The 6,000-nt window shown below is 48.8% G+C and overlaps 1 protein-coding gene across 1 annotated transcript in view; it reads left to right on the top strand.

Moving 5' to 3' along the window:
• Nucleotides 1–1,481: 1,481 nt before the first annotated feature.
• LOC130110282 (GTP-binding protein Di-Ras1) overlaps nucleotides 1,482–6,000 on the top strand; it is a 38,495-nt gene continuing 33,976 nt past the window's right edge. The window contains exon 1 of the mRNA XM_056277333.1: nucleotides 1,482–1,627. The gene's annotated coding sequence lies outside the window, so the exon portion shown is untranslated. The remainder of the gene's footprint in view (nucleotides 1,628–6,000) is intronic.

Raw genomic sequence — 6,000 nt, 5'->3', positions numbered from 1 at the left:
TGTAGACATCATGCATTTGCAGTGCATAAATGATGATGATAGTCATGTTGGTCTAATGATATAGGTTAGGCCTGTTAATCGGAGGAATAAACCTGAGGTAAATTTGGGAGATTTTTAAAAATGTTTTTGATGATTTTAAGATCTAAGTGTTCTCAGCTGTGGTTTGCTTTGACCAACTGCATCTAGCATTTTTTGGCAATCCTCGCCTCCTAGCAATTTGACAGGTTATATTGAGGCTATGTGCTTCTCAATGACAAGCCTGTCCCCCATGGACTTATAGCTGTATATTTTATATATTTTGAATCAAAGTGATTATTGGAAAAAAATCGGTATCATTGTGAAATCCATCCCGAAGTCGCCCAAGTGTTTACGATGGACTGTGGTGTGCAGTTCCTTCCTCTATTGTGAGTGAAGTGATGGGAGATGCCACTTCCCGTGTTGTCATACTTATGCTAGACACTAGAGGGAGACAGAGGACTGTACCTGCGGCTACTACGACCAGCTTCCTGCTGCAGCCGCCCATGAGGAACCAGTCTCCTATCAAGGGATAGCATTATGGATGGTTACGTGGAAAAGACTGCATTTATACTTACAAATATTGTACTGGTTACACAATCCAATGACGTGTGTGATCATTTGTAAAAACAGTTCCCGCCCACTTTTACATAAACAACGAACTATGTCTTCCTCCATTAATCTTCTAATGGGGGGTGACTTACGAGACGCGCTAATAATTAAAGGCTTTGGAGGACGTGCAAATGGCTGCATTTATCTCACTGTAAAAGTGAAATTATCTAAGGTCATGTCAGTTTATATAGGGTTACATCCAAAGTGTTATCCAAATGATGTCTGCATTGTGCGCCGATTTCCAGAGTAGCTTATTCTGAGAGTCCCAACAAGTCACATTCCCCGTATGTGCAAACCTACCTGACCAGTAATAAAACTGATGCAAGCTGTTTTACCGCATCCAGGGGCTCCAGATTTGAGAGGAGGGGAAAGAATACCATTCTATTCTATTCTATTGAGGTTGAATAAGAATGAATAACACTTGTCGGTTTCGCCCTCTTCTGAATGTGGAGAGAGGGGGAGGGGGGCTGTATTTTGATGCGAAAGTGAAAGCTTATGTGGCCATGGACCAGTACAAAAGCAAAGCCACATCTCGAACCCAGTCTGACAAAGAACAGGTATTTTTAGACAAGAGCGTCCAGAGGAAAATGGATGCGAGAATGAAGGCGCCGCGCACACGTTCACACGCACAAACACGCACCGGGGGAAGCGCAAGAACTGCCTCCGGTTTGCGTCAGTCCTCTGTCCTAAAAGAGGGGGAAAAAATAGAAAGAGAAAAGCACCTCCTATCCTTGGCATCGGGGGGTTTAAATATGAGAGAGAGAGAGAGAGAGAGAGAGAGAGAGAGAGAGAGAGAGAGAGAGAGAGAGAGAGAGAGAGAGAGAGAGAGAGACGTGAGCTGCAGACGATGGGAGCAGAAACGGCAGGTTGTGTGTGGTGTAGAGCGGAATGACTAAGAGAGCATCATTACATAGGATGGTAGTGTGTAGGCCCAGACCCACGTAAAGAACTCCTATCGCGACACACTGAAAGTAAAAAGACGTCGAACGAGCGCCATAAGGTAAGTTGATCTCGGAATCATTTCCTCGTATGGGTTATGTATGTCAAGAGGATTACATGGACCGTTTTATCAAAAGATAGCCATAATATTTAATTTTGTTGCAGATGAAGGCTTTTGTGGATTCAGGTAGGCTAGCAGCTGGAAGATAGCAGCTCTGTCCATGAATGAAGTTAGAGAGGATTTAGGATGTGAGGATGATGATGATGCGGCCGAGCTCATTTAGGACTAGTCTGTCCTAAACACCTTTTATAAACTTTGCCAACTCATTAACGCAGGCTGACAATTGTCTTGTAGCCTGTTTCGTTTCGAATGTTAGTATCCATCTGTGGGTGTGAGTATATCTATGCATGTGCGTGCGTGCGTGCGTGTGTGTGTGAGAGCGAGAGAGAGAGAGAGAGAGAGAGAGAGAGAGAGAGAGAGAGAGAGCACCTGCCCATATCCCTAGCAATGAGTGCTATTATTAGTCGAGTCACACTAATTTGCATAATTTGAGAGAATAATGTTATTCCGGCAGATGATTATTTATACAACACAAAGGCTTCCAGCCGGTGGCTGTGGTTGGGCTCTCTGAAGTGGGTTGCCATTGTGCGTGTCATCTGAAGTGATGCTGTGTGAGGCTGACAGTATGTGTGTCGGCACAGGACTGAGCCATGCTGCCTTGACGTAGGTTTCTCTGTGGGAACCCACGTTTTGTTGTATAAGAATGTTGTGTGTCGTGACGCAAGTGACACATTCATAAGGGGAAAAGGCGGCGATGTGGTGGCGGTGGTGGTGCGGCGAGGGTCTGTTTGGAAATTATAGCTGCATCACACAGAAGGTGTCGTGTTGGAATTTGGGAAACCTCTTAATCTAGAGATGTCGACGTGAGCAGGGGGTTTCAATTGATTGATTTTTTGTGCCTTCAAATGGCATACCTCCACCACACCTTATTTCTGATGGTTAGATGGCCATACTTAACTTCCCCGGGGGACCCCCCCCTTTTTTTTCATCCCAATCGTATCCGGCCAATTACCCCACTCTTCCGAGCCGTCCCGGTCACTGCTCCACCCCCTCTGCCGATCCAGGGAGGGCTGCAGACTACCACATATGCCTCCTTCGATACATGTGGAGTCGCCAGCCGCTTCTTTTCACCTGACAGTGAGGGGTTTCACCAGGGGAACGTAGCGCGTGGAAGGATCACGCTATTCCCCCAGTTCCCCATTCCCCCTGAACAGGCGCCCCGATCGACCAGAGGAGGCGCTAGTACAGTGACCAGGACACATACCCACATCCGGCTTCTCACCCGCACCCGCAGACACGGCCAATTGTGTCTGTAGAGACGCCCGACCAAGCCGGAGGTAACACGGGGGTTCGAACCGGCGATCCCCATGTTGGTAGGCAACGGGCTACGCTACCCGGACGCCCGCCATACTACTTAATTTGACGTTTGAAAGACCATCTGATATGTTGAGGTCCACAGATATGTGTTAGCAATTGGGATAGCTCTCTTTTCAATGACTTTATGATACAACCAGAAACATGTAGATCTTTTCTTCACATGGAAACCTTCTCCAGAGTATCTCGCAGCTCTGCCAAGTGCGCTAAAAAAATGGTGTGGTTCAAATTCATACAATGCAAATCCAGTTTTGCCAGTTTGAAATTTCACCCGATTTGGGCGCTTATTGGCTTGAATTAGCAGGAACACAGTGGGGTCCTTCCCATGGGCGGTTTGTTCATAAGGGCGATCTGCGACGCACCACCCAAGGGGAAATGGGAGGGCATTTTTCTATCATATTGTAACGTGTATGGAGTTAGAAAACAACGAGACAGGAGACGTGAGAGTAGACGTAGTCGAGGTAGTTTACTAGCTCCAACTTAGCATGTCAAACATTCGACACTGAACTGAACTGTGAACCGGAAGCGGAAGTGCATTATCTGACCCCTCGCCTCTTCCCTTAAAGGTACACCGTCCTCTTAGGTGAATGTCTCTCGTTATATAGATGTGGGTCACCACACAGGCCCCCCCAGAATTCACCTACACAAAACAATGCAAAACAGCAAAAGTGCAAGTCATGAACATAAAAATAGACTCTACAACAGAACAGTCAATGACATAGTGCAAAGTCACGGGGAAAACAGGTGACGAGTCGGGGGGCAGACCCTGCGGCCATAACGGCTGCGCTTCACAGGAGGGGAAACAGATGGGGCCGAAACCCGGGCCATAGGCGGGGCCGAAGCAGGAACAGAGGCAGGTGCCGGGGCCGACCTAGGAGGGCGCCCCCGCCGCGGGGGTAGGGCCAACTGCATTGGCTCCCCAATGTCCAAGTGAGCGGGCTTGAGACGGTCTATAGCGACCCGCTCCGGCCTGCCCCCCATGTCCACCACAAAGTTCTTATCCCCCGCCTCCAGGACGCGGAAGGGCCCGTCGTATGGGGGCTGCAGCGGGGACCGATGGCTGTCGTGCCTAATGAAGACGTACCTCGCCGATGGCAGATCCTTGGGGACGTAGGACCGGGGGAGGCAGTGTTGAGACATCGGAACGGGAGCGAAGGCACCGGCAGCGCTCCGGGATGCACTGAGGTGAGAGGCGGCCGACCAGGGAGCCGTAGCATCCGGAAGAAACTCCCCCGGAACCCGCAGGGGCTGGCCATACACCAGCTCAGCGGAGGAGGTCTGGAGTGTAATGATCTGTGCCCTCTGGCTATGTTAACTTATAACATTAATGAAGCAAGGACGACTTCTCTCGTGCTGGGTGTTTATTGACCGACCGGATTCCGACTGACGTTGTTACGTACATCACGTGACTTTGTTGTGGCGCTACGGAAAGCCGTAAGGGACATTAGCAAATCAAATATTACTAGCAAATATTACATCTCCCTTTTTCTGAAAAGTGCTGCTTTCTCTGCAGAGATACAGACCACGTTGAGCACGTTTATAAGCGAATACAATCTTAATAAGAAAGAATATGAAAGTGGAACTCTTATATAACTGGACTGCAACAAAGTAGTGTAAAACATTTCCTTCACTGTCTAAATGTGACACCGTAATAACATTTCATCTTTTTTTTTCATTTCATTACTGGTAACTGCAAACAGCAGGTAGGTACACAAGGTAAGTGAACGCTGTAAATATTTCTTTTCAAAACATAGCAGGTATAGTACAGGTTGGTGTAAAATTATCTTTTTTTAACATTCATAAGTCAAGGATTTGTCTTGGTTTGATCGTGCGACCTGACCTCGTGGTGTAACCAGGCTGTGTGTCTGGTTGTCGCTGATTGTTCGTGTCTGGAGGTTCAGCATGCTCTTGCTGATGGGCTTGTGTGTTGTTGTTAGCGCTGGTAACAGTCTGCTGTGAAGTGTGTGTGTGTGTAGTGTGAGTGTTCACTCTGCTTTGTCGCAGGTGTTGACGGTTGCGTTGGTAGATCTGACCTTCTTTGGTTTGGATGTGGTAGCTCCTCTCTGTGTTCGCTGGTCTTTCCACAGTTGCAGGTCTCCAGGATCCATCCTCCTGCCGGAAGCGGATTGGTGTGCCTGCGGGCAGGTGGGGCAGAGGTTTGGCTGTTCGGTTGTAGTATGCCTGCTGGCGCTGTTGACATACCTCTCTCCTTTTGTGAACATCCTCCTGACTGGCGATCTGTGGCTGCAGGTGTTTTGCTGTTGATGGGAGAATGGACCGCAGCCTCCGACTCATCAGTAGCTGTGCCGGTGATTTCAGGTTGTCCACCGGTGTGTTGCGATACTCCAGTAAGCTCATGTAGGGGTCTTTGTTCTCAGCTTTGGCTTTGTCCAGGATGCGTTTGGCTGTCTGGACAGTCTTCTCGGAGAGGCCGTTGCTCTGTGGGTAGTGGGGGCTTGTGGTGGTGTGTGAGAAACCCCATGTCTGTGAGAAGTTGCGGAACTCACCAGAGCTGTAGCACGGACCGTTGTCGCTGATGATAGTCTCGGGGATTCCGTGTCGAGCCATTGCTGCTTTCAGCTTCATGATGACGGCAGATGAGGTGCAGCTGTAAAGTCTCTCTAGCTCGAAGAATCTGGAGTAGTAGTCCACAGTGACTATGAAGTCCTGTGAGTTCCATGTGAATAGGTCTGTGCCTATGACTTGCCACGGCCGCTCAGGTATGGCGTGTGACCTCATTGGTTCCTTTGCATTTGCGCTGCGCCGTTCTTGGCATATGCTGCAGTCTGCTACCGCATCCTCGATCTGTTTCCCCATGCCAGGCCAGAACAGTAAGTCTCTTGCTCGGCATTTGCTTTTTTCCACGCCAAGGTGGCTGGCATGGATGCGCTGTATCATGTCCTTGCGAAGCTTTTGGGGGACAATGATTCTCTCACCTTTGAACAGGATACCGTCCATTTCTGAGATTTCTGCTCTGTGGTTCCAGTATTCCTGGATGC

The sequence above is a fragment of the Lampris incognitus genome, chromosome 3, assembly GCF_029633865.1.
Source record: "Lampris incognitus isolate fLamInc1 chromosome 3, fLamInc1.hap2, whole genome shotgun sequence".
NCBI classification, from domain to species: domain Eukaryota; kingdom Metazoa; phylum Chordata; class Actinopteri; order Lampriformes; family Lampridae; genus Lampris; species Lampris incognitus.
The sequence above is the reverse complement of the archived record's forward strand: the minus strand, read 5'-3'. Positions and strand labels throughout refer to the sequence as shown.